This window comes from Dama dama, chromosome 10, assembly GCF_033118175.1.
Source record: "Dama dama isolate Ldn47 chromosome 10, ASM3311817v1, whole genome shotgun sequence".
Classification (NCBI taxonomy): Eukaryota; Metazoa; Chordata; class Mammalia; order Artiodactyla; family Cervidae; genus Dama; species Dama dama.
In genome coordinates this window covers 29,204,404-29,231,967 of record NC_083690.1, presented here as the reverse complement: position 1 = coordinate 29,231,967, position 27,564 = coordinate 29,204,404, and the positions used below count along the sequence as shown (strand labels likewise).

Genomic DNA, 27,564 nt, shown 5'->3' with positions numbered 1-27,564 from the left:
CTGAAAAGCAACTAGACGACAGTCATACAAGCCTTTAAAAACTTTATACACTTTGACTTTCCTTTCCAGGACCCTAGACAAACTGTTAAAAGTTCAAGGACTAACTCAAACATCTCAAAACATGATTAATGGTAGTTTAAAATCTACAAGAGTGGGGGCAGAACCTATGACTTGCCTATAACCAGTAGAATACGGCAAAAGTGATTGGTGCTTGTGGTTATGTGCGAATGATTGCATCCATTTGGAGCAAGTTCCTGGGCAGTATCCATGCTGCTAAACCTCAAACCATGCTTTAAGTAGCAAGGCTCATTATACTCAAGAGAAAGACAAAGTGAGATGACAGTTGAAAAGAATGATACCAATCTCTACATGCCCCCCAATGTCCACAGCAGCATTTATTTACAATTCCCAAGATATGGAAGCAACTTAAATGTCCACCGAAAGATGAGTGGATAAAGATGTGGTATATATAAACAACAGAATATTGCTCAGCCATACAAAATAATGAAATTTTGCCATTTGGAACACCATGGTTGAACTTGGAGGAGATTATGCCAAGTGAAATAAGGCGGTCAGTGAAAAACAAACACTGAATGATATCACTTATATGTGCAATCTAAAAAAAAACACAACAAACCAGTGAATATAACAAAACAGAAACGGATATAGAGAATAAATTAGTGGTTACCAGGGGCGAGAGGAAAGGAGGGAGGAGGGAGATAGGGGTAGGGGATTAAAAGATATAAACCATCATGTATAAAATAATCCACAAGGATATATTGTACAGCACAGGGGAATATAGCCAATATTTTATAATAACTATAAATGGAGTATAATCTTTTTGCAAATTGCTATATTGTACTCCTGAAACTTACATAATATTGCACATCAACTATACTTCAATTAAAAGAATACCAATCTCTCTACTTTTAATTATATCTGAAGATAACCAAGAGATGAAGAGATGAATATCATTAGGTGGCCATTTTAGAAAATGCACTCAAAACTTATTTTTAAAATGCAGCATAAAGAAAAGAAAAAAAGTGAAGTTGCTCAGTCGTGTCCGATTCTTTGCGACCCCATGGACTGTAGCCTACCAGGCTCCTCCCTCCATGGGATTCTCCACGCAAGAGTACTAGAGTGGGTTGCCATTTCCTTCTCCAGGGGATCTTGCAAACTCAGGGATCGAACCTGGGTCTCCCGCATTCCAGGCAGATGCTTTAACCTCTGAGCCACCAGGGAAGCCCCAAAATGTAGCATATAAAGCATGAAAAGACACACTTCTTCCAGATTCCCTTTACATAGCTAGAATTCACCCAATGCCAAAACCTAACAAAAATGGTAGAGAACTGCAGGCCAATCTCACTTGTATTCATACATGCAAAAGTCTTACCAAAATTTTAGCAAAATAAATTCAGCATTATGTTAAAAATTCTAGAAAAGGAGAGATGATTCAATATTAGTGAAGTCACTTAGTCATGCCTGACTCTTTGCAACCCATGGACTGTAGCCCACCAGGATCCTCTGTCCATGGAATTCTCCATGGACACTGGAGTGGGTTGCCATTTCCTTCTCCAGGGAATCTTTCCGACCCAGGGATTGAACCTGGGTCTCCTGTATGGCAGGTGGATTCTTTACCATCTGAGCCACCAGGGAAGCCCATTCAATATTAGGTTATGTATTAATATTAATATAATTCATCACATTAATATTGTGACACAGAAAAATCAATCAGTCATCTTATAGATATAGTTTAAACTCCATCCCTGATTTTAAAACAAAATAGAATGAACTGAAAAACCATTTGGTAAACTCAAAAATTAAAAAACTTACCATTAACATAAAGAAAACACCCTCGAGTCAATAGTCCAAGTCATTCTTATAGATGTAAAAAAGAGAGGTATTTCTATTTAATCAGACTAACAGCAGAATGTCCACTCTATTATCTTTATAAACACTTTTCTGAAAGTTAAAATCAAAGCAATAAGGCAAGAACAAGACTAATTGAATAGTATACCAAAAAAAAAAAAAGTACAGTATATCACTAAAAAAATAAAAAAGTGCTAGTATATTACTTTAAAAAAGTGATAGTATATCACTTGCAAATGATATAGTTGGCTTCCTGGAAACCTAAGAAAATCAACTAAAAATCACATCAAGTCAAATTGGCCAGTGACCAAATAAAAATAGAAAAATAAGCAGCTTTCCTAGCATAGAGTGGTAGGATAGATGTGGACTCTGAAAGTGAAAGTCGGTCCAGCTCTTTGCAACTCCATGTACTATACAGTTCATAGAATTCTCCAGGCCAGAATACTGGAGTGGGTAGCCTTTCCCTTCTCCAGGGATCTTCCCACCTAGGGATCGAGCCCAGGTCTCCCGCACTGCAGGTGGATTCTTGACCAGCTGAGCCACAAGGGAAGTCCAACAATACTGGAGTGGGTAGCCTATCCCTTATCCAGGGGATCTTCCTGACCCAGGAATCAAACCGGGGTCTCCTGCATTGCAGGCAGATTCTTTAGCAACTGAGCTATCAGGGAAGCCAGTTCAGACTGAATCTCAGACCACATACTAGCCATCTTTAACTCTCTGACTCAGTTCCTCCCTGGGTAAAACGCAGGTTTCGCACAGGACTGCAAGTGTTCATCTACATAATGCTCCGGCTTCCCTGGTGGCTCAGCTGGTAAAGAATCCGCCTGCAATGCAGGAGGATCAATGTTTGATCCCTGGGTTGGGAAGATGCCCTGGAGAAGGGAACGGCTACCCACTCCAGTATATTGGCCCAAAGAATTCCATGGATTCTATAGTCCATGGGGTCGCAAAGAGTCAAACATGACTGAACGACTTTCACTACTACATAATACTTAGATCCATGCTGGCAACAGGAAGTCATAATATGTATTAGCTATTATATGCCATATATATGCTACATATATACTATATATATGTATACTAGCATATACATATATATTACAAAGCACAAATTCTACTTTACAAAATACAACTATAAAATACTTGATGATTATTTATGAAATAACATGGACAGTGAAAAGAGGAAACATTTCTGAGACCATAACAAAAAACTAGCCTACATGGAGAGCCATGATAGATTTCTAAATATAATGTAATTCCAATAGGAGTTAAAAATTCTTTTCAACAAATAAACTAGCAGTGATACCAACAAAAACAACAGCAGGAGTTGGCAACGAGTCAGCCCTTACTATGTGCCAGCTGTTGTGTTTAGTATCTTAGCAAAGATTCCAATATTTGTCTCTTCTTTGCAACAAATCTTATAAAATAGGTTTATTATCTTCACATTATAGATATGAAATTGAGGCCCAGTGCTGCTAAATAAATTTCCCAAAGCTACACAATTGGATAGCAGCAGAGCTCAGATATGAACCCAAGCAGAATGAATCCAAGGCAGACTCTATCTCTCATTGCTAAACCTTCTCAAATTGTGAAATAAATCATGCGAAGAGAAATGTACATAAAACACAAATGTATCGCTCAACAGATTAACACAAAGAAATATCCATCGCCCACCCAGCACCATCTATTCCCTTCACCTGAAAGCTATCTGATATTCTGACTTCAACATTAAATTTTAGACTTGTGCCTATGTTTGAAATGTATATAAAGAGAACCATATATTCTTTTGTGTCTTGCTTTTCTCACACAACATGGTGTTTATACAGTTCATCCATGTTGCTGTATGTTAGGATCTGCTCATTTTGTTATCTAACATTCCATTACATGAGTATACAATAATTCACTCAGCCATATCCCCACTGATAGACATCTAGATTATTTCTATCTTTTAGCTGTTGTAAAACAATGCTGCAAATTTATGGTTCCTAGGGGTGGGGGGGGAGGATAAGTTGGAAGATTGGGATTGATGTATACACAACACTATATATAAAATAGTAACTAATAAGGACCTACTGTATAGCATAGAGATCTCTCAATACTCTATAAAGGCCTATGTGGGAAAAGAAGTATATAAATATATATACAATATAAATTTTATATATTTGTATTTTATATAAATATAAATATAAAATAAATAAATTAAATATATTTTATATATTTTCTATATATTTATATATAAATATATTTTAAATATAATATATATAAAACTGATTCACCTTGCTGTACACTTGAAAATAACCCAACATTGTAAATTAACTATACTCCAATAAAAATTAAAAGAAAAACAATGCTGTTATCTCTCATAACACTAGAGTTTAGCTTTTTCTACTTTAGGGAATTTTATGAAATGCTCTTATGACATGTGTTCTTCTATGTCTGCTTCTTTTACTGAATTTAATTCACTGAATTTGATGGTGACTCTGGCTTTAGATACATTTTTACTGCTGTTTAGTACTCAAGTATATGAAAATATTAACTACTAGTGAAAGTTGTTGGTTGGTTGGTTGTTTTCCCAGCATGGACTCTTACAAAACACCACTGCAAAGAGTGTTACTGCACCTGACTCCTGATAGACATGTTTCTTTGATGTTCCTAAGAGTGGAAATGTTGGATCAGAGGAAGTGCAGGTATTTTGCCAGACTGGTTTTCAAGGTCATTTCACCACACATCCACTTGCAGTGGATCACAGTTCCAGCTGCTTCTCATCTTCAACAACTCTTGTTGGTAGTCTTTTAAAACTTGAGCCATTTTCATGCTGTTCTATTTTGTATCTGTCTGTTTACTGATGAAGTTGAGTATGTTTTTGGCCATTCTGATCTCTACTTTTGTGAAGTATTTGAGTGTCTTGAATATTTCTCTATAGGGATAATGGTTTTTTTACTACCGTGTTTTTCAAATTCTTTATATATCCTGGCTATAAGAACTCAGTTATAACTGTATCAGAAATATTTTCATCTGCTTTAAGGCGTTCCTTTTTACTTTCTGCATATATTTTGATCAACAGAAGTAACTGATTGTAGTACATTTACCTTTTATCTATAGCATACTAATGTTCAGATGATTAAAGACAAAGAAAAGCACTACTATGGGATTACAAAAAAAGGAATGTCATTAGATTTTATTTCAAATGATCAGATTCACATTCTGGGTTTCACTGTATCTGTAGGGAGCCTGCTCAATGGGACAGTTTTGGAGACTTTAAAGTCTATATAAAATTAGTTAAAGCAATTCCTAAAGTCTATATAGAAGAAAGTGGAGTTATACTCCAGTTAGATCAAATTAAAACAAAAACTGAGCATAGATGATGCTTGAGAGGTGAGAGCTGGAATTGCCTTTGCAAAGGACATACTTAACACTTTATATTATCCTTTTAGATAAAAAAAAAGAGAGAGAGAGAAAGAGAGAGGGAAAACTGGAGTACATATTGGATTTGTAGTAATTTAATTCAAACAAAAAATATCTTTCCCCAGTTTGGGGATGTAATTAGTAAATGTCATTTGTGTAGGTTTTGGATTGGTTATTACTGCAGGGTTTTCTGAATGTGTCATATTGTCTAGTAGGGGACACGGATGGTGTGATATTGGGTCAGTCAAAAGGTACATTCGGGGTTTTTTGTTACATCTTATGGAAAAACCCAAATGAACTTTTTGGCCAATCCAACACCATGGATGCTGAAGCTGAAACTCCAATACTTTGGCCACCTGATGCGAAGAACTGACTCATAGACCCTGATGCTGGGAAAGACTGAAGGCAGGAGAAGGGGATGATAGAAGATAAGATGCCTGGATGGCATCATCAACTCGATGAACACGAGTTTGAGCAAGCTCCAGGAGTTGGTGACGGACAGGGAAGCCTGGTGTGCTGCAGTCCATGGGGTCACAAAGAGTCAGACACAAATGAGTGACTAAACTGAACTGAATACTATGGAATATAAAAACGAAGATGAAAAGTATCCAGTTAGGCAAAAAGTTTAGCTACTTTCTGTTCAAGCTACAATGTGATATGTGAAATGTCACAATGTGAGTTGTTAAAAAAAAAAAAAATCAACTATTTGGCATGTTATAATTTCATGTATTATTGGGGTTTTTCAATCATTAAATTTATTCATTTTTAATTGAAGGATAATTGCTCTACAATATTGTGTTGGTTTCTGCCGAACCTCAACATGACATGTATTTGTTTAATTTAAGAGTCTAATATACTTTTCCCCTAGTGGTGAGAACAGACACAATAAATGGGAGGCGGGGTGATCTGAAAGTTACATGACAACAAATGCACAGCTGGGCTGTGCAGCGAGAGACCTAGACCTTCACCTCTAGACTTTAGATCAGATCTTTGTGACAGATTTTAAATTTGAGTTTCAACTTATTATGTTTCTTAGAGGGAAGCAATACATGGACTGAAAATACATGAAGTGAAAATTGAGGTCGAAATTCCAAAGGTAAATGTTAAATGCTTATCAAAGGGAACTGCATGGGGAGGCGGGGAGGCAGGCAGTATAAAGAATCAAGTACAAAGTAGAAAAGGCCTGAGTGAAGAAAAGAGGAAAAAAGTATAAAATGAGGAAAAGAGTCCACAGTAGCAATGAAGCTACTGGACCCCTGAGTCAACTGTGCAAGCTTAGGTGCGCTCTTTGCCCCTCTGTAAAATAGGAAGAGAAACAGTATCTGTATCTCATAGTATTGTTGTTAAATTAGAAGAACTAAGACAAAGAACCTAGAACACAGTCCCCACAGAGAGAAAACTATGAAGAAATTTCGGCTACCACCACCACCAGCAGTTACAGAGATCCATTCATTTGATCACACAGATATCAACTCAACCAACAGTCACCAGGTGTTAACACTAGGTGCTGAAGATATAGCAGTGAACGAAGCAACCACCATGTCAACTGTTGTATAATCTACATTCTATTCTAGTAAATGAACAAACTCAAGTCAGAAAAGACATTAGCAATAATGGTTAATACCAGAAGAGGAGAAGAGCCAGGAAACTATCAAGGCAAGACTTCAACACTCCTGCCTGGCTCCACAAGCCATGAAAACCAGATAGAATATTGACCAGATCATATCATGCTTGTCAAAAAAATGAGTTTGAACTCCTTAAAACAAAAAAACAACTTAAAATTGAAACAACCCCTCTTTGAAAACCATTGTTTCTAAAATCAAAGGAATATGTGTTCGCCAATACTAGAAACTGAGCGATGAGAATTCTTTTAAAGACCTTAGAAAGCATACCTGTTCTTAAAATGGGTTTAATTAGCCAAGAGTTATTTTTTTGCTTTTGGTTTTGGTTTTGGTTTGGTTTTGTGTGGCTGTGCCAGGTCTTAGCTGCAGCATGCAGGATCTTTAGTTGTGGTGTGCGAGCTCTTAGTCGTGGCATACAGGAGCTAGTCCCCTGACCAAGAATTGAACCCAAGCCTCCTGCACTGGAAGCACAGAAACTTAACCACTGGACCACCAGGGAAGTCCCTTAATTAAGTCTGATGCTGTTCATGGGAGACAAAACAAAATGTGTCAATCTGATAGGTCAAGTAACGCAAAAAAGTAGAAAATAAATTCAAAGATATAACTCAAGATTCAAAAAAGTAGAAAATAAATTCAAAGATATAACTCATGATGCAGCTAAGTAAAGTATTCTTCATATTCAAAGACAGGAAGGAAAACTATTACAGAATTATTCCCAAAATAAATTAACTAAGCAACCAACTAATTTAAACTTTTATGAGTAATGGAAAATGTAGATCAAGGAAAGATGGGAAGGACAGTTTTATAAGACTCAGTGAAGAAAATCCAACAGGAAAAGAAATCATAAAGGAAACACATCAAGACATTAATAGTGCTTACTTATAAGGATCAGAAGGGTTGTAGGTTTATTTACATTCCTCTTTAAACACCTGTGAAAGTGTTAGTTGTTCAGTCATGTCCAACTCTGTGTGACCCCATGGACTGGAGCCTGCCAGGCTCCTCTGTCCATGGAATTCTCCAGGGAAGAATACCAGAAAGGATTAAAGTGTTTAACATACACATTATGAGTCTCAGAAGGAGAGGTGAAAATGACAGCTAAGATCATGGTTACATAGGAATTCCCTGTATTATTCTCTCTTTTCTTGAATGTTTTAAAAAACCATATTAAAAAGGTTCAACAATTTATCTTGACAGATGCAATTCAAGACAAACTTGAGCTGAGGCTGTGTCAAAACAAGATAAAATGGTCTCCTAAAACATGGCTCTGAGTTACCAGTAATCAAAGAAATGCAAATTGAAGCAGTAATGAGGTACCATTTTGGCTTATCAGATTGGCAAAGATTTTTTTTTAAATAGCAATATTCACTGCTGCCTAGAGTACAGCAAGACAGAGAAATTCATTCACTGATGGTAAAAGCATAATTCACTACAAACATTTTGGGAAGTAGCATGGCAACATGATTAAAGTCTCTGAAAAATACTCAAATCTGTTGATCCAATAACTACATTTCTAAAGATGTAAGCCTCTGGAAATGATAAAATTTGTGGACAAATACTGATGAATAAGAAGGTTCATTTCAGCTTTATTTGTAATAATGAGATACTATAAATATCTCAATCCCAAGAAATAGCTAGATGATTTATGATACAGCTATTTAACACTAAAGATGATTATTTCAGGACAGCGGTCATGAATCTGAACATGGCAGAGAAACATACTCCTAACTGTGAGAGTTCCATATGGATGTGAGTCTCAGAAAAAAGGAAGGATGGAGGTGGGAGACCTGTTTTTCTTTTGAACCTTTGCTCCTATTGATAATAACTGTTTTAAAAGAAAGTTTAATAATAAGGGGTAATTTTTATGTAACAGCATCAAAATTTTTAAAAGTTAAAAACAAAATTGTACACGTACTACAGTATTAATGACATAAATACATATACACAGTAGAAACACAAAAATTTGAGAAGGAAACACAAGAAAAGTTATGGGGTCAGAAAACCTGTGCGTGCACACACACACACACACACACACACATATATTTTTTAATATTAATAGTATTGACTCTTTAGATGAGAATGGATCAGTTTAAAAGTTTCTTGATATGCCTAATCTTAATTATCCTTAAAACAGATCCCTCAAATAAAATTCTCTGCTCAAAAACCAGAAATCTGGTAAAGGAGGTAGAAAAAGATTTGCCTTAGGTTCAGCTGAGCCTCAGAAGACCATGCAAATCAACTTGAATATGAGACAGTGTGGCCTGAATTTGAAGAGTCATGGACCTCTGTGTTACTTATAATAGCAAAGAGGAAAAAAAAAAACGGCTTGACATCCTCCTGGTAACATGGCTAATATGAAGGAAGATGTTGCTTTGTGAAGGAGTAGAAGGAAGGTGAAATCACATATAATTTAAAAAATTTTATATATATACACATACATGTACACACACACACACACAAAAATCACATTATAATGTATGCATATTAGTCAACATTAAATATTCATGGGTTGGTTCTAAGACAACCGCAGATACCAAAATCTTCAGATGCTCAAATCTCTAATATAAAATGGCACAGCATTTGCATATAACGCATGCACATCCTCCTGTACATTTTAAATCATCTCTAGAGTACTTATAATACCTAATACAATGTATATTATGTAAATAGTTGGAAATACCATGTAAATGCGATGTAAACAGTTGCAAGGCAAATTTAAGTTTTCCTTTTTGAAACTCTCTGGAATTTTTTGTTTTCCCCAAACGTTTTTGCTCTGCAGTTGGTTGAATCTGAGGATGAGGAACTGGCAGACATGGAGTGTACTGCATGGTGGATGTACGGTCAAAGGGGAACTGTAAGTTCATCTCTCGAAAAACAACAAGAGGAAGCTGAGGAGTGCAAAATGCAAACACAGAAGAGACTAAGAGCCGCCGTAGCTGTATAAAGAGAAACTGTACATAAATAAGAGCAGGAAAAACAAACCCCATGAGAGGATTTTTTAAAAAGGCAGTAGCATTTACACATCAGAAAAGCAAATGAGTAATATGGAGCAGTGTTTTTCCATCTTTTGGAGGTTAGGATAGAATGGAAGAGATAAAACTCTATTGGCATTTTGAACAGAACTGTTCTCACAGTGTAAAAATGACTACTGCCCTGTGTCAACTACAAACTGACACTTGCCATTGGCACTTGCCATCTACCTCTACAAGGATTAAATCATGTGCTACTGCAGCAGCTGATTTTCAATACCCTATGAAAGGAGTTCAGAGCAGAGAGCAGAAATGAGGCACTCTGTGCTAGGGGAACAATTGGCATGACAGGTCTTCAGATAGTTCGATTATTTTCAGGAGCCGATTTTATGCACCCAATTCTTGCACTTCCTCATATCTAGAAAAGCATTAAAATCCTTCATGGTGATGGCTGCTTCTCATGACTAGCAGAAACCTTCTACAAAAAAATACATGCTTGATTGCATGCACTCCCCCTTCACCAAAATCACATATACACTTACCTTCCCCCCTATCTCTTTGGATCAGTTTCTCAGAGCTATCTGAAATGCCGTCTCCCAAGCTGCAGTCCTCATTTACAAAAATTTATCAATAAAACATGGGAATGCAAGGAAAAGGAAAGAAACAAGAACAAAGGAGGGGGGGAAAAAAGATGATTAATAAGACAGAATGTAAACAGCTCAAGACGAAACCAAAAAAATGAAAGAGAATAAACAAAATGCTAAGATTTCTATAAAGCAAGCTGAGTGCTGAAGAATTGATGCTTTTGAACTGTGGTGTTGGAGAAGACTCTTCAGAGTCCCTTGGATTGCAAGGAGATCCAACCAGTCGATCCTAAAGGAAATCAGTCTTGAATATTCATTGGAAGGACTGATGCTGAAGCTGAAACTCCACCTGATGAAACTCCACTTTGGCCACCTGATGCGAAGAACCAACTCACTGGAAAACACCCTGATGCTGGAAAGACTGAAGGCAAGAGGAGAAGGGGATGACAGAGGATGAGATGTTTGGATGGCATCACCAACTCAATGGACATGAGTTTGAGTAAACTCCAGCAATTGGTGATGGACAGGGAGGCCTGGCGTGCTGCGGTCCATGGGGTTGCAGAGTCAGACATGACTAGTGACTGAACTGAACTGAACTAAAGATTTCTACAGAAGAAAGGTGTGAGTACAAAATTATGGGGCCGCTATCACAAGGTGAATGAGAGAGGCAGCCTATCTACATAAGAATAAGCGGAAGTCAGAGAAACAATGTTATGCAAATCGATAAGCAGAAGATTTTGTGAAGGCCTACACCAGGGTGGCATACACAGATGCAGTCACCTAAGCAGCCCATCGACTTCAAAGTCTGAGGATATTGACAGGGAAGTAAAATCTCTGACAAAGTTCCCTCAGGCAACTATCTCTCCATCATCCTACAGCAGACACACAGAAACACTGGGAGTGTGCAGAGGACGGAACGAGAAGGACATCTGGACATACCCAAAGCACATCTTATTAATACAAAACCACTGAGACAAAGCAAATGCGAAAGGAGTAACAGGGCAGCCAGAAACCACACCACTCTAAAATCAATAAGTCCTACAGATCTACTTCTCCAGAAATATTACCTGTGACAATTCACAAGATCAAGCCCCAAATGTTAAATGGTAAAGGTTCCCTTCCTGGGGAATTAACCGTCCAAATGCATATGCTTTTATAGTCGAGGGATGTTCAGACTGTCTTTAATCTACCATTAACAATCTCCCTGTACCTAAGCTTGGCTCTGCAAAAAAAAAAAAAAAAAACCCACACAAAAACCAAAAAGCGAAACCAGACTCATTAGAAGGTGACTCAGTCCTTGAAGTAAGCCTATAAAGCTTCCTCCCTGGAAAGCTCGTTAGTGACAAGATGAGACTGAGTGTACAGCACTTTACCTCATGTGTGACTCACAAGAAAGTGAATCTGGAATGATGGATGGCAAGAAGAGCCTGGAAGAAGGGTATCTGGTGCTTGCTATACAGACACAAAAATACCAAAAGTTAAGCCTTTCATCCAAAACCCCCTTAGTTATCTAATGTGCATAATTTACCAATAAATGAATGTACAAAGGGGTACCTTAAGCTCACCTCTTGAGCCAGCCCCTGCTTCAGGGATACATAGAAGAAATGAAAACTGAAAATCCAATAGATAAAGCTGGCTAAAAATATATAATGAAACAGCCTCGTGACCAGGAATTGGACCTAGCCGCCTGTTAGAGCGCACATGTGAGCAAAAACAACCACCTACTCAAGAAGAGCCTGCAAACAATTCCAAGAGATGTGTGGAAATGCAACATTTCACAAAGACAGCCAACAGAATCTACAATTAGAAGATAAATTTCAGTCAAAAAAAAAAATATTAAAGTGACAGAACAAGTGACTTTAAACCAAAGACATGACTTCATAAAGATGGCAATTTTCCCAAATTAAACTATAAATTCAATGCAATTCCAATCAATATCTGAAAGTTATGTGCGTATGTGGGTGTGCGTGTGGGGTGTGAAAACTGACAAAATGATTCTAAAATAAATATGATAATGTATTAAGGGGCTAAGAATAAGCAAGAACAATTTTGAAGAAGAGGGGTCTTTTGCACTAAATATCAATCTTATAGTAACTCAGTGTGCTAATGGAGCAAGATTTAAAAAAAAAAAAACCAATATAACAGAGTAGAAAGTTGAGAAACATCCATGAATACATGAAAACTTGATTACGACAAGCAGCCATTACAAATCATGGGGTAAAGGATAAATTATTCAACAATGATGCAGCTCCAATCAATAATCCATAAAGGAGAAAAAGAAGCCCTGTCTTGTAACACACTTAAAATAAATATAGATATGTACATACATATACACGTTATGTGTATATCTGTATACATATAGAAAGAGATCGTTAAGTCTTTAATTAAAAGTATTTGGAGTCAATGAAAATCACAAACATCTCAAAAGCAAAAAACAGTAACAAATCAAAACAGTACAAACTTTCAGCTATAAGTAAGTACTAGGGATATGATGCTAATGATAAATACAATTAACACTGCTGAATGTAACACATGAAAGTTGTTATGTGAGTAAATCTGAAGAGTTCTCGTCACAAGGAAAATATATTTTTTCTATTTCTTTCATTTTTGTATCCATATGAGACAATGAATGTTCATTAGACTTCCAATGGTGATCATTTCATGATGTCTGTAAGTCAGTCACGGGTTCCTTGTTTGTAAAATCCTACCACTTGTAGATTTATTCCTGTATATATTTTCCTTTGCTGTGAACATTTGAATGACCTTGTACAGGGATTTTGAATCATGACTACTGGATATGTTAGGGAAAAAAGGATCTAGATGGTAGTGAAAGACAAAAAAAGGATAGAAAATAAAAAGTAGAGCAGTGAAGGTTTTTGGGTTATAGTCATGAGTAATAATTAAAAAGACAAACACAGGCCATAAACCTGCATCTTGGCACCCATCAGTTCAGTTCAGTCGCTCAGTTGTGTCCAGCTCTCTGTGACCCCATGGACTGCAGCATGCTGGGCTTCCCTGTCCATCACCAACTCCCAGAGCTTGCTCAACCTCACGGCCATCACGTCGGTGATGCCATCCAACCATTTCATCCTCTTGTTGTCCCCTTCCCCTTCTGCCTCCAATTTCACTAAATTCTGGTGAGGTCTGGTGTAAAGTTACTGTGGGTGGCACACAGGTAGTTAACTCTGTGTGTTGAGGAAGACATTTTAAAACATGGTAAACTAAACAGGTTAAATAAAATTTATCCCCAGGCTTTTCATTTCAAGCATCAAATTCTCTGGGTTTTTGACCTACAGTGGAAGTTAAAAGTCAGTTTAGTCATGGGTGAGACAGGAAAGAAAAAAAACAAATCCTTCATGTACTACACACAAGCAAATCTGCAATTACCATGTGGTTGCTGTAGAGGAGTCTGAGATGTTATTGCAAACAAGGAACAGAGAAGTAAAAATTAGCTGAACAGTACCCAATACTAATGAAAGATTTGTAAAACGTTATTAACATTCACTGTACTCAATATGATTTCCTTTGTCCTTCTATTTAATGAACACAGTACTTAGAAGGGATTTCACTGATTCGCTCTAATTCCCAGCTTCAATCTAAAATTTCCTTTTAAGTGCTAAATTCTTCAAATGTGCCTTTTCCTACTCCATGAATTTTTTTAGGACATAAAATTGACTTTTGGTCAAGAAACCACCATATTCAAAACAGAGCTCCATTAAATGGAACCATCTTAAAAAAAATGGGCAGGAGGTGGTCTGTGTACCCTAACGCCCTTTTAGAGATGATGAGGAGTAAGTTCTGGAAAATAAGATGGTCTCCATCCTTTCTCCTATCCTTGTCTTCAGTCTCTACATCCTACCACTCCTAGAAACTGGTGACCAGAAGTCCAAAAAATAATCACTGCTTTTCCCCTGGGGAAGATGTACTTGAATTATAAGCGGTTATAATTATACAAATAGAACTACAACTAAAGGATTTTCCAGCATCTACCAGATATTTTCAAAGTACAAACAGTCAAAAGATGACAATTTTCCAACATGAACCAGGAAGAGAAAAACAAAAAAAACAGAAATGTTCTTTATGGTAATATAAAATGGAAGCTCTCTTCAATCACTGGACCAGGTCAGGGTCTCCCGACATCCTGAGATACATGCAGTTCATGAATCAGCAGGAAGATGAATGACATATCTCCTTTTTGATTTGGGGTTTTTTGTCTGTTTCACAAACCCCAAAGCTAGGCGATACACCATCAGAAAGATTCTAAACCTCGTGGAAATAAAGCTAATAAATTCCAAAGGTTACTCAAATTCTATTTACATGATTTTTAATATTTCTAACTTGTCATTGGCAAAACATCGTTTTTTTCTTTCCCCACTGTGTGGCTGGATGACGTGAAGGTGCAAATGGCTACATATAAATGGTATTTATTTCAATCCAATATCTCAGACTATGAAGGAACTAATGGCATAATTTTTTACTCCTATGATGTGGCAAATGAGTTTCTGCCATACATACTAGTTTCTGGGCCACATCAAAGAAGCAAATTATCTTCATGTTGCCATAAGTCAAACAGAACTCAGGTTCCACTATCTTCACTTCGCAAATACACTAATAAGGGTCTTCAAATGTCCAACGTGCTTCCTTCTTTCTGGTTTCAATAGCAAAAGAAATTAGCTACTGCCCATCTTTTTAACATCCCTTTTCTCCACACTCTTTTCACAAATCAAATACGATTCTCATGAAAAGGTCCAATTCTAATGTCCAAAATAACAATAGCTAAGCTAAAATTTTAAAATAAGCTTTGAGATGAATGGCCTTAAATGATTCCATTTGGAACATATTAAAGAGGATGAAATCTGTGCAGCTGCAGGAAAAAATGCTTACTGGTCTCTTAGTGATGGGTGAGGGGGAGGGGGGAACTGGTGATTTCCTTCATTTGTGGCAGTGGATCTCAATCACATTTAACCCCAAAGCACTTTCGATAAACATGAACATTTTCCTTTAATGCTGTTTGAAATGTCAAAGCAAATATCACTAAAACCAAATTGAAAGGGGTGGTTCTTTTTGAAAATGTCTGTTCAAACCACCTGGGTGTCCCTCTCTAGCCCTTTGTCAGAAGAAAATCCATTATCTATGTACATTAGGACAAGTATACGTACCTTGCAAAGGAACCCTGGTAAGTGACCTCAGTTCTAACTTGTCTAGGACTAACTTTTTTTAAAATCTTTTTTAAAACACTGTGTTGAGTGAATGTAACACATATATCACAAGAATATATGTGTTCTTGAGACACTGATACAAGTATTAGTCTAGAAATTAGAAATAAAACATACCTCTTCCTGAGAGGTATATAAAGATCAACCCTCTCTCACACATCTTCCTTTCTACCTACACGTTCATGTTCAGGCTTCCTCACTTCAAACAACAAGCAACACCCCGAAACAAACCCTAAATCCTTCTTGTCTCCTTTTCAAGAAGTCACCTGTTTTCTGTCTTTAGAAATGCTATACAATCTGCCTTCCATCTCCAGCAAATCATTAAGATTACTTTGATGATGAGCATCAATAACATTCCATATGCCCAATATTTGGGGGGGGTTTACCCTCAAATTAATTGATCTTTTTTTACCTTGATTATTTCCTTCTTCCTAATAGCCTTATTTTATTGCTACTTGCCTAACATTCGAACTTAATGCTTAGCTCATTGATGTAGTTTGCTAGTCTCCTACCAAAACTCATTCACCTTTCTTCCTTATAAACATAATGTCTGAACTACTTGGAGACAACAGTATTCTCAGCTAAAAGATTACATTTCCCAGCCTCCCTTAGGAGGATGTAGTCAAGGGACTAATCTCAGGCCAAAAAGATGTAAAAGAAAGAGTTATATAAATTATCTTAAAAAGAAGAAGATGTGCTCTTCTAATACCCATCCTTATCCTGCCTGCTCAAAATGAAGGCTGGAAGGGCAACATGATGGTTGGAGCTCTAGCAAGCATTTTGGACCATGAAGTAAACTTCAGAATGAGAGTCATATGCTGAATGTCAGACAGGAAACTGTGTCTCTGAAAACACTGTGAAAAAACTGAAAATGAAAAACTCACTCTCTCTCCTGTGTTTCTCCTTTACTTTCACACTACTACCATATTCACAACACTTCTGGCACCAGAGGTGTGGGCTTTTCTCCCATTATCAAGCAAGAGTGTGACACCATCTGAGGATCCTCCAATTCAACTCAATTCTGACACTATCTACCTGGAGACAGCATCAGGTCCCCAGGGTTAAGGGCTCATGCCCTCCAGACTGCCCCAACCATACTTCAGATTCTAAGTGCAAATTAGGGTTGTTACCTGTACTTCTCACCGATCAGTTATAAACTGGTGATTCCCACAACCTCTTCAGGTTCAATTAATTTTCTAGAACAATTCACAGAACTAAGGAAAGCAATTTACTTACTATATGCCAGTTTATTATAAAAGGATATGATAGAGAATACAGATGACCCTGCAGATGGATAGGTGATGAGGGCAAGATAAGTGGGAAGGGGTGAGGAGTCTGCATGCTTACCAGGAACTACTGTCTCAGCACCTCCATGTCTTCAGTAACCCAGAAGCTCCCTGAACCCTGTGCCTTTGGGATGTTTATAAAGGCTTCATCATGTAGGCATGATTGATGATTAATTTGTAGCCCCTCTCTCCTCCCTACAAGATATGGGTATAGGGTGAAAGTTCCAAGCGTCTAAGTTTGACTTGGTCTTTCTAGTGATCAGTTTCCATCCACAAGCCCACCAAAAGCCACCTCATGAGAACAAAATACATCCATGAAATTCCAAGGGATTTAGGGATTCTGTGTCAAGAACCAGGGTCAAAAACCAATATTAGAATAAAAGATGCTCTTATCACTTAGGAAATTACAAGAGTTTCAGGAGATCAGTGCCAATGATCTTCAGGAACTGAAGACAAAAACCCAATCTATATTCTTTTCCAGTATCTCACAGCCACTGCATCAGTTCTTGGTGATGGTGGTTTAGTCAGTAAGTCATGTCCGACTCCTATGACCCCATGGACTGTAGCCTGCCAGACTCCTCTGTCCACGGAATTTCCCAGGCAAGAACACTGGAGTGGGTTGCCATTTCCTTCTCCAGGGAATCTTCCCAATCCAGGGATCGAACCCATGTCTCCTGCATTGCAGGCAGATTCTTTACTATCTGAGTCACCAGGGAAGCCATAACAGTTCTTGGTTCACCTTTATTTGAGTTTCTGTGACATGAGAAGAAAAAGGATTTCTAACTTAATTATCCCACTCACTGTTTGGGGGTGTCTGTTATACATAGTTAATCTGAATCCCAAGTGATAGAATTCATCTTTGGTTTAATTCTGGATATTGTCATGCAGTATTCTGACTTCCTCTAGTCTACACATATCTGAAATTATAGTCTTGATTTCCTTTCATCTAATGAAAATTACAAGTTACTCCATGAATTATCAAGTTATTGAGCCTTGTTCATTTAAACTTTTGCTCTTACCACATTATGTTTGGTGGGCTATAAATGGCAAAATTTTTTAATCCATTTGTTTTCTGTCTCTCCTTCTCTCCTAACAGAGAACAGGAGCCTTGTGTGTCTTATTCACTGATCCCCAGTGTCTAGAAGAGTCCTTAAAATATTTAGCAAAATATATACTTGCTGAATGAATGACTGAATGCAGTTTGTATAGTTTATATCTTTTAAACATTTGTTTATGATCCAGTATATTAAATTTTATGTACACATAAGGAACCATCATAAAAATAAAAATAAAAGGGAAAACTGATAAATATTAGAGGAAGATGATCCATCATTATCAGTGAATAGTAGAAAAAGATTATATCATAGCACAGAAAAATATTTAAGCTGCAAAGGAGATAAAGTAATACATAGTTATACATGATTATGCTATGCTACCAAAAACTCAAACTTATGTCTAAATAAGAACTATAAAGATAACAAAAAAAGAACATAAACCATGCTTCCCTGAAAACTGTAAATTTGAAAGTACAATTTAAAATATATTGGGAAGCAGAAAGACATTTGGAGAAAAAAAATGGCCACAGGAAACACACACCCAATATATTTCAAGACTCATAATCACTAATTAATTAAAAAGAATGGAACTACAGTAACACAGGCATCTCCTAGCTAAGAGCAGTAATCTGTTCCTGGAATCTAATAGCATGCATAAGAATGCTAAATGAAGCATATTTCCCATTATTTTAAATGGGAAAAATTAAAATGTATTACAGATCAGTTCAGAGCCTCCAAAGACTCTCTTAAAATGAAACTAAAACAGGGTAAAATGCCCACAAATGTAACAACTATTATGTTAGCCTGTAAAATGTGTAAAACACTACTTTCCAATTTAACAATGGAAGACAAACAAGGTAAACAGCAATTGCTCAGTAGAGGCAAGTGGCCTCCCTCCAGGCTGGCATCCCTCGGCTCACATGATGAGCTTTCACATCATCTACACCTGACTCTGATGATTTACCAATTGTACTTGGGACGTCATTCAAGACTTTCCTTGCATATCATTTTGCTTTAAATGCTGTATTAAATTTTGGAAATTAAGTATAAATTTTGCTCTTGTAAGGGCTTCCCCAGTGGCTCAGCAGTAAAGAATCCACTGGCAACGGAGAAAATGCAGGTTCCATCCTTGTATTGGGACAATCCCCTGGAGGAGGAAATGGCAACCCACTCCAGTATTCTTGCCTGGAAAATCCCACAGACAGAGAAGTCTGGTGGGCTACCGTCCATGGAGTCAGAAAAGAGCCAGACACGACTGAGCACGCTGCCATCGTTGCCCTTGTAAATGTCAACTTAAAACACTGTACTGAAAATCATCTACACTGGAAGTGTTTGGGTATTAGAAACAAAAAGGTGGAAATCAACAACTGACAGGGGGATGGTGTGCAGGGTGTGCCTGCATTTAGAAGAGATGTCTCTTCTTATATCCTTCAGTGGATCCGATAATATGAACTGAAGGTCAAAGGGTGGATAAAACCCTCTTAACTTGTGGATAACTAGATCTTTAAAATCATTTCTCATTTTTTGAGCTATAGCATGTCAGTATTATTCACTATTATTCAAGCCACAACCTACCTGGGGCTGACCTTAATACACAAGTGAGCTTCATGTAAAAGATAGTTCCTCAAATGGGAAAAAAAAACTTTTGCCATGAAGGTCATCCACCCAAAACTGATACTACTCTGCGGATGGACCTGGTTGTTTAGGCCATCAAGATCTCGAAACTTCTACTAGATAAATTATCCACTGTTACATTCATGACATATAAAATTATAGCAAATTTTTATCACCCATGCCTGCATAATTATACAACTCTTAATAATGTTTTTGTTCAATGTAAGTCAAAAGAAGCATCTCATTAGTATATATTTTTCCAGCTTCAGTTAAATGACATATCGAGTGTTTTTAGAACCACAGAATTACTTTAACAGATTTTTTAAAACTCTGTTGATGTGCTAGGCATTATTAACCTGTGGAGGACTAGATCTTTAAGGCTAATTTTTTTTTTAGTAATTTTACTTATTTTTGGCTGTGCTGGGTCTTCGTTGCTGCAAAGGCTTTTCTCTAGTTGTGGCTTATGGGGCACAGTGCGCATATTGGGGCAGTCTCATTGCAATGACTTCTCTTGTCGTGGAGCACAGGCTCTAGGGCTTGAAGATTTCAGCAGTTTCAGCTCGTGGGCTGAACAGAGGCAGTTCCTGGCCTAGAGCACAGCCTCAACAGCTGTGGTGCACGGGCTTAGCTGCTCCGAGGCAGGCGGGATCATCCCAGACCAGGGATCGAGCCCATGTCTCCCGAATTGGCAGATTCTGTACCACTGAGCCACCAGGGAAGCCCCCTGACCATTTCTTGTTTTTTGAGTAATACAGATCCTTCCCAACTCTGATCCCAGCGTCTCTCCTGAGCCTGTACACACTCCTTCCCAGCACTTGTCTCCACATGCTAAAATTGTCTATGTGTCTAAAGGCAGACCTCAGAGGCACCGCAGGCTTAGCTCCAGACCACTGCCATAAAGCTAATATCACAAAAAAGCGAGTCTCATGAATTCTTCGTTTTCTCAGTGCACAGAAGAGTAATGTTTACACAATCCTATGGTCTATTAATTGTGCACAGTATCATGGTTTAAAAAATGTACATATCTTTACCAAAAAAGTACTTCATTGTTAAAAAATGCTATCATGTGAGTTTTCAGGTAGCTGGAGTAGTAACATCAAAGATTACTGATCACAGATCACCATAACAACTACACTAGTGATGAAAAAATATGAAACATTGTCAGAGTTACCAAAATGTGACAAAGAAACATGAAGTGAGCAAATGCTGTTGGAAAAAGGATGCTGATAGACTTGCTTGACACATGGTTGCCACAAACCTTCAATTTGTAAAAAAAAACAATATCTGCAAAGCACAACAAAGTGCAGTGCAGTGAAGCAAGGTATGCCTGTATTTGTCCCCAGAAGACTGTGATCCCCCTAGGGCTTGGACCACATCCTAGATATAATTATACCCGGGGCCTTGCACAGGACTTGAAACATAATAAGCTCCAAGTGAGAGCTGGCTAAAATGAATGCAGTAAAAACAAACTCTTCCAAGTGTTAAGAATCAATTTGTAACCAAAAATTATTCCAAGAGGCAAAGGATCACTCCTTAGATTAGAACTAATTTTATTAATCATCTATACCACTAACATTACTGAGGCCATGTGCCAAGCAATGTACTAAGAGTTTTACTTGTGTTACATCATTTAACCCCTCAACTCAATCTGGTGAGTTAGGAACTGTTTTAATGCTGCTGAACTGGTGAGGAAGCAAAGGCCTTACAGAGGTTGAGTGGCTTCACCGAGGTCATGGAGTTGGTACAGTACCACAGTGGAGTCACATATGTCCACTATGCTTACTTTCCAAGAACTAGAAACATCCCCCATGAAGTTCTAATCAAACACTTTAACAAAACACTAACTACAATCACTGCCTGAAAGCTTCTAAAGGGTGAAAATACACACACAAAAATAAGAGGAGATGGAGCATGAAAGCAAATTCAATGTTTTTTAGTAAACATTGTATCAAATGATGATCAAATAATATGTTTAAGATGACTAATTACTAGTGTTAAGTCTTGGGAAATTATGTGCTGGTTAGAATATTTAGGAAAAACAAATGTGTGTAATGTTGATGAAATAAGAGCTCAAAGTGAAAATGTTTGTACATGAGACAATTAACATACCCACTTTCTGTAACTCACTATGATCTGACTTCAATCAAATTTTTGTTCTCTGCTAGGGACTTTTTAGCTTCTATACCAACTTTCTCTGCTTTACTCAAGCTTCAATAATGACTGTTACTACTTACTAGAAAGAAGAATATAAAACAATTTTTACAGTTCTTTTCCCTAGAAAAAAGTATCTGCTTGGGGCAGCTTCTGATAGTTATCCTTTTTAAAATTAAGAACACTCTGAAAGGGCTTCCCAGGTGGTGCAGTAGTTAAGAATTTGCCTTCCAAGGCAGGAGATGTAAGAGACACGGGTTCAATCCCTGTATTGGGAAAATCCCCTGGAGAAGGAAACAGCAACTCACTCCACTATTCTAGCCTGAAGAATCCCATGAGCAGAGAAACCTGGGGGGCTACAGTCCATAGGGTTGCAACAAGTCAGACATGACTGAGAACTCACAACAGACAACACTCTGAAAAGGTACAAAGAGGAAAACAGACAAAGAGATCCCTCTACCAACACTCAAGCTAAAAAGAAGTCAAATGTATAGATGTACCACAATTCATTTCATCGGCTCTCTACTGATGGATATTTAGTTTGCTTCCAATCATTTGTGACTATTAACAATGTCACAGTGAATAATCTTGTATATATCTCACTTGGTCTACTTCGTGTGGATGGAAGTACGTCTCAGGGTAAACTAACTACTCGATGTGAACTGCTCACTCAAAAGGCATATGTACTTTCTATTTTAATAGAAAGCATAAAATATAGTGTCCTTCAAAAATGAGGTTGTACCAATTTACATTCTCACCAGAGATATATGAGAGTCCTTGTCTCCTCACTGTTATTTTCATTTGCATTAAAAAGCATTTGTAGTTCATGTTCTATTATGGGTTTTTAATCTTTGGACTCAATGGACATGAGGCTAAGCAAACTCTAGAAGACAGTGAAGGACAGGGAAGCCTGGTGTGCTGCAGTCCATGGGGACATGAGTTAGCAACAGAACAACAACATCAATCTTTGGCTTATGTTCCTATTATTTTATTGGGCTTTTTCTTAATGATTGTGTAGTAGCATTTTCATTAAATTCAGTACTTTTTAAACTTTACTAACTACTCACTTTATTGCTGGTGTTGTTTAGTCACTCAGTCGTGTCCAGCTCTTTTGCAACCCCAGGGACTGTAGCCCTCCAGGCCCCACTGCCCATGGGATTTCCCAGCCAAGAATACGGGAGTGAGTTGCTGTTTCCTTCTCCACGGGGATCTTCCTGACCCAGGAATCGAACCCAAGTCTCCTGTATTAGCAGGCAGATTCTTTACTGCTGACCACTAGGGAAGCCTGTTCACTTTATTAAGTTTATTTTAAAACTTAACCTAAAAATCTTTTTTTTTTTTTTTCCAGAACTATTCTTATCCTAAGACGCACCATTATAAACCTGAGAAAAATTCAATGAAAGAAACAAGATGCTTGATCAGTATTTTTATGAGGTCTAAAAGCAAATATAAGGTATCTTATCCCTCTAACAGTAACAGGTCATGAAGCAAAATGATGATTCATGAAGATAGTTCTAAGAGGGAATAGAATTTTTTTCATAAGGTGATCATTACAGTTTCTAGTGTTTGGGGATTTACATTTTTTATTTGGAGATACTGTATAAAATATATAGGTATATTTTATACAATATAAAAATGTGTATTTTATATATACTATATATATATGTATGTGTGTGTGTAATAGGGAGATACCATAAAAAATATATACACACACACATGTATATAAACATACACTGTATGCATGTGTCCATATATACTTGCTTCAAGTATTACAAACATCTGTTCCATTTTAAAATTCAAGATAAAAATGATCTGCAGATAAATACACATGAAGTAAGGCAACAGGGAAGATTATGGACTGCAGGTATTTGTATCAAAATTCTTTTCAGAACCCCCTCTTGCAATGAAGTTCTGCTTAGAGTTTCAGAGTTCAAACAAACACAATTTCTGGTCTTGAGAATACACATTCAAAGCAGACACCAGATAAACTCAGAATACTTTGAAATGTTCATACCCAAAATAGATATAAATTTAAGTAGCTGAATAATTTGTATTTCAAAGAATATATATATTTTAAAACTGAGGACATAAATTCCTCAGCATGACATATAGGTTATAAATTCTCACTACCCACTTTGGAGGCATATAAATAACGTTTTCATTTATTAAGTCTTATTCGGTCTTACAGGTCATTCCAGTAAGCACGTTCCACGGTAATTCATTTAATCCTCAAAACAAGCCTAAGTGGTTAAGTGCTCCTTTATCCCCATTTTACAGATAAAGGAATTGAAATTCGGCGCTCATAGAGCTTTAAGGAGATCACAGAACTCTAAGGAGTGGACCCAGTTTTCAAACGCGAGCACTGTGGCCGCAGAGCATGGCAGGCCATGCATGTATTATCTAGATTGTACTATCGATGCTGAATATCAGGATGGACTTTAAACAGTGAAGGAGTTCACTACTGCAAGAGCATCCAGCTGCCCAGTTAATAACCTCTCCCGCCCTTCAGCACCTGAAGCACGTGCTGCAGCGCCGGCCCGCTCGAGAGGACTCTGCCAGGTGCAAGGAGACCGGGGTTAGGGCCAAGTCTGCATGCGGTAGAGGGCACCCCAGATATTCAGCCACTAATGAGAGGAATGGAAAATAAAACCACAGGTCTTGGTAAACATCAAGTCATATGCATCAGACTGGCAAAACTTAAAAAAGCATATTTATATTTTTATTTCTTTAGCTAGATGGTAGGTATATTGGGATTTATCACCTTATTTACTATATCTTTTATATCTCCAAAATATTTAATCACACATACAACATTGCTGAGAGAGTGTATATTTTAAAATATAAACCCAAGCACCCCATGTTTTTATATGTTTCTTTCTAGACCTAGGAGGTTAGCACTGCTATTAATCCCATTTCACAGATGCAAAAACTGAGTCCCTTGACCAATATTGGCCAGGAAGTGGTAGAGACAGGATTCCAGCATGAGCAGTCTCATTTAAGAATCCCAAGCTCTTAACTGCTACACAAGACAGACGGTTAACAATGAAATATACACCAAGAGGAAGAGGGATAAATCTAATTTGCTCATTTACCAAACATTTATCATGTGGCAATTGTGTGTCACACTGCGATGCGCTGGGAAAACGACAATGAGCAAAAATGACATGACATACACGGTGCCGTGTCTGAGGGACCTTTCAGTTCGCAAGAAGAAAGACAATTAACTAAGCAGTCACAACCTACCACGCAAGCATGATGATGGCCTGTTACAAGATCGCACAAGGCACGGCTGGCATATACGTGCTGAATACAGACGGGATGGGGAGAAGGAAGGAGACAGGGAAAGAAGCCAAAGACAAGACCTGCAAACTAAATTATGAGATGCGCAGAATGAGATATCAGCCAGACAATAAGAATGGTGCTGAAGTGTTATACGTACTACTGTGGAAAAATGTCTGCAACACACTGCTAATGGGGAAAGAAAGGTCAAAATCAACACACACAGAGCATCTCCTTGGAATGAATTGACACCGATATGTTTCAAGATAGAACAAGCTTATCAAATCAGTGCATGAGAAATAGATAATTCAATAAATGACACCGGGTGACTAGATAAAAGTAAATATAAAATTGTATCCCAATTGGATTAAAGAGTCAAGATTTTTAAAATCAGGCCATGAAAGAGCATGAAAATACACATAAATATTTTTATAAGCCAGGACGGGTTGGGGAGGACATTTTAAGCACGTCACTAAGGGCAGAATTCACAAAGAGAAAGAGGACTAGATCTTGAAGGAAAAAGCTAGAAGATGGACATAGAGAACCAATTTCAAAGTTTTAAATTAACCCCAACCTGCTATCTCATACCATATATAAAAATATATTTGAGAGTGACATCACACAGGCTGTTCCTCACTTCTGTCCCTTTCAGAAGACTGACTAGCAACTCTTCCAAAACAAGACACCACGGAGAGAATTGTGGAATGGGGAACGTGAGGCTGAAGCACATCCAGCGCCATGGAGACCACGAGACAGCAATGGAAGGCCGGAGAAACAGCAGCGCACTGACCACACCGCCCCTCCTCCAGGCCAGGGCAGCACCACTTCCCGTGTCTCTGGTTGCTCCAACGGGAAAAGAGAACCCTGCGCCCTCCCTGCCCCCAGCATCGTGGGTGGTTTCGTGGGAGCCCCCACCCTGACCTTGCCCATGGGGACAGGAGGAGACTCTTCAGTGGTGACCGCTCTTCGGTGGGGAGGGGCCTGCAACAACCAGCACGTGGGCCTTGGGAGACGGAGTTCATACCTGCAGTGTCCAAGCAGTGACCCCAACGGTTACCAAAAAGCAAGTCTGTGTGCCCATCACACAGAGGAGCCAAACAATACCAAAATGTCAGAGTTTGGAGCAGACAAAGGTTTACGGAGGGCCCTGCAAGGAGAGGTGGGTTTATGCCTTAAAAAGTCCAAACTGCCCCAAAGCTCTCAGCAAAGCCCATTTCTAGCAAAGGTGAGAGAGGGGCGTGTTTAGCTGTTCTAAGTCTTGGTATCAGATCCTTTGTTCTTGAGGTCAGGCAGGTCATGGTCAGCTAACGAAATTCCTGTATACTCCACCAAAGGAATGTTATTCTCTGTTTTGACAAGAAAGCACCAGGTCCCAAGGCACAACATTCACCTTCTGAGGTCCAGCTGTCAACACTGAGGGATCCAGGCACCCAGGACCCAACTGGCCCCCAGGTTCCTCAGGTTGCCCGAACAGCGGGGGCCAAGTCACACACACTGCATCCTATGCAGACAGCCACTGCCACGAGGTCGCAGAGACGGGGATGGGGGAGAGAGTCACCGCCACCTCAAGGCCTGGGCCTGGCCAGTTGGGTGGCCTTGGTGAGGGCTCTGGAGCCCTGCAGGACACAGCTCCCAGCCTGACCCAAGGCCGGGTGAGCTGGAGGACCCCAGGGAGAAGGCTGGGATTCGCCTCTTATCTCACTCTCTGCCTGAGGACCACCACTCCTCTGACCTCTGGCTGAATAGCCCACTAACAGTGGCTCCTTGATAGCTGGTTGCTTGGGGGCAGGGCCCATTGTGGCGCTGACCAATGGCTAAGCAGGACCACTAATCGTTCCGTGGTAACCACTGCCTAGTAACAGGATGCAGGGTGATGGCGCACAGCAACAGTTGCATGCTAAGGGCTGCACAGGGCTGCGCTCTACTACAAAACTACTTACTCCTTCCTCTGGGCTGTACTTTGGTCTAGAGAGGCCTCCCCAGGTCAAGTAATCCCCGTCAAGAGGGACCAGTGCCCAGCCTACCTAGTCCTTCCTTTGGGCTCTGGCCAGTGGGAGCATCAGTTGAGAAGGGAGGAGAAAGGGCCTCTTCTCTCCTTGCAAGGCTGTGGCTGTGGCCCAGGACAAAACATCACAGAACATTACTACCTTCTCCAGATGACCTGCTCTACAGTACTCTCCCCTCCTCCCAGGTTGCAGTAACCTCTCCTCCCCCTTCTCCCTTTGACTCCTGGGATGGTAATGTTCTAGTGCTGTTGGCCCCAGGATTCTTGGCACTCTCCCCCTGGTCCCCCTATTCCTCCCACACACTTGCATAATTAAGCCCTTAGTAAATAAACCCTCCTCAAATTATCCTAAAAAAAATTAATTTGAGATGATTCATAGTTCCAAACGTGAAAGAAAAACTAATAAAGCTCTTACTAAAAAAATTAGCAAATATCTTCATGACCTTGGGGTAGGCAAAGATTTCATGAACAGGACATGAAAATCACTAACCATGAAACTTCAACAAATCAAT

The 27,564-nt window shown here is 38.6% G+C and overlaps 1 protein-coding gene across 1 annotated transcript in view; it reads right to left on the bottom strand.

The window, feature by feature from the left end:
- Positions 1 to 27,564, bottom strand: part of LOC133063690 (S-adenosyl-L-methionine-dependent tRNA 4-demethylwyosine synthase TYW1) — a 141,803-nt gene that overhangs the window by 33,448 nt on the left and 80,791 nt on the right. The gene's annotated exons all lie outside the window — the stretch shown is intronic.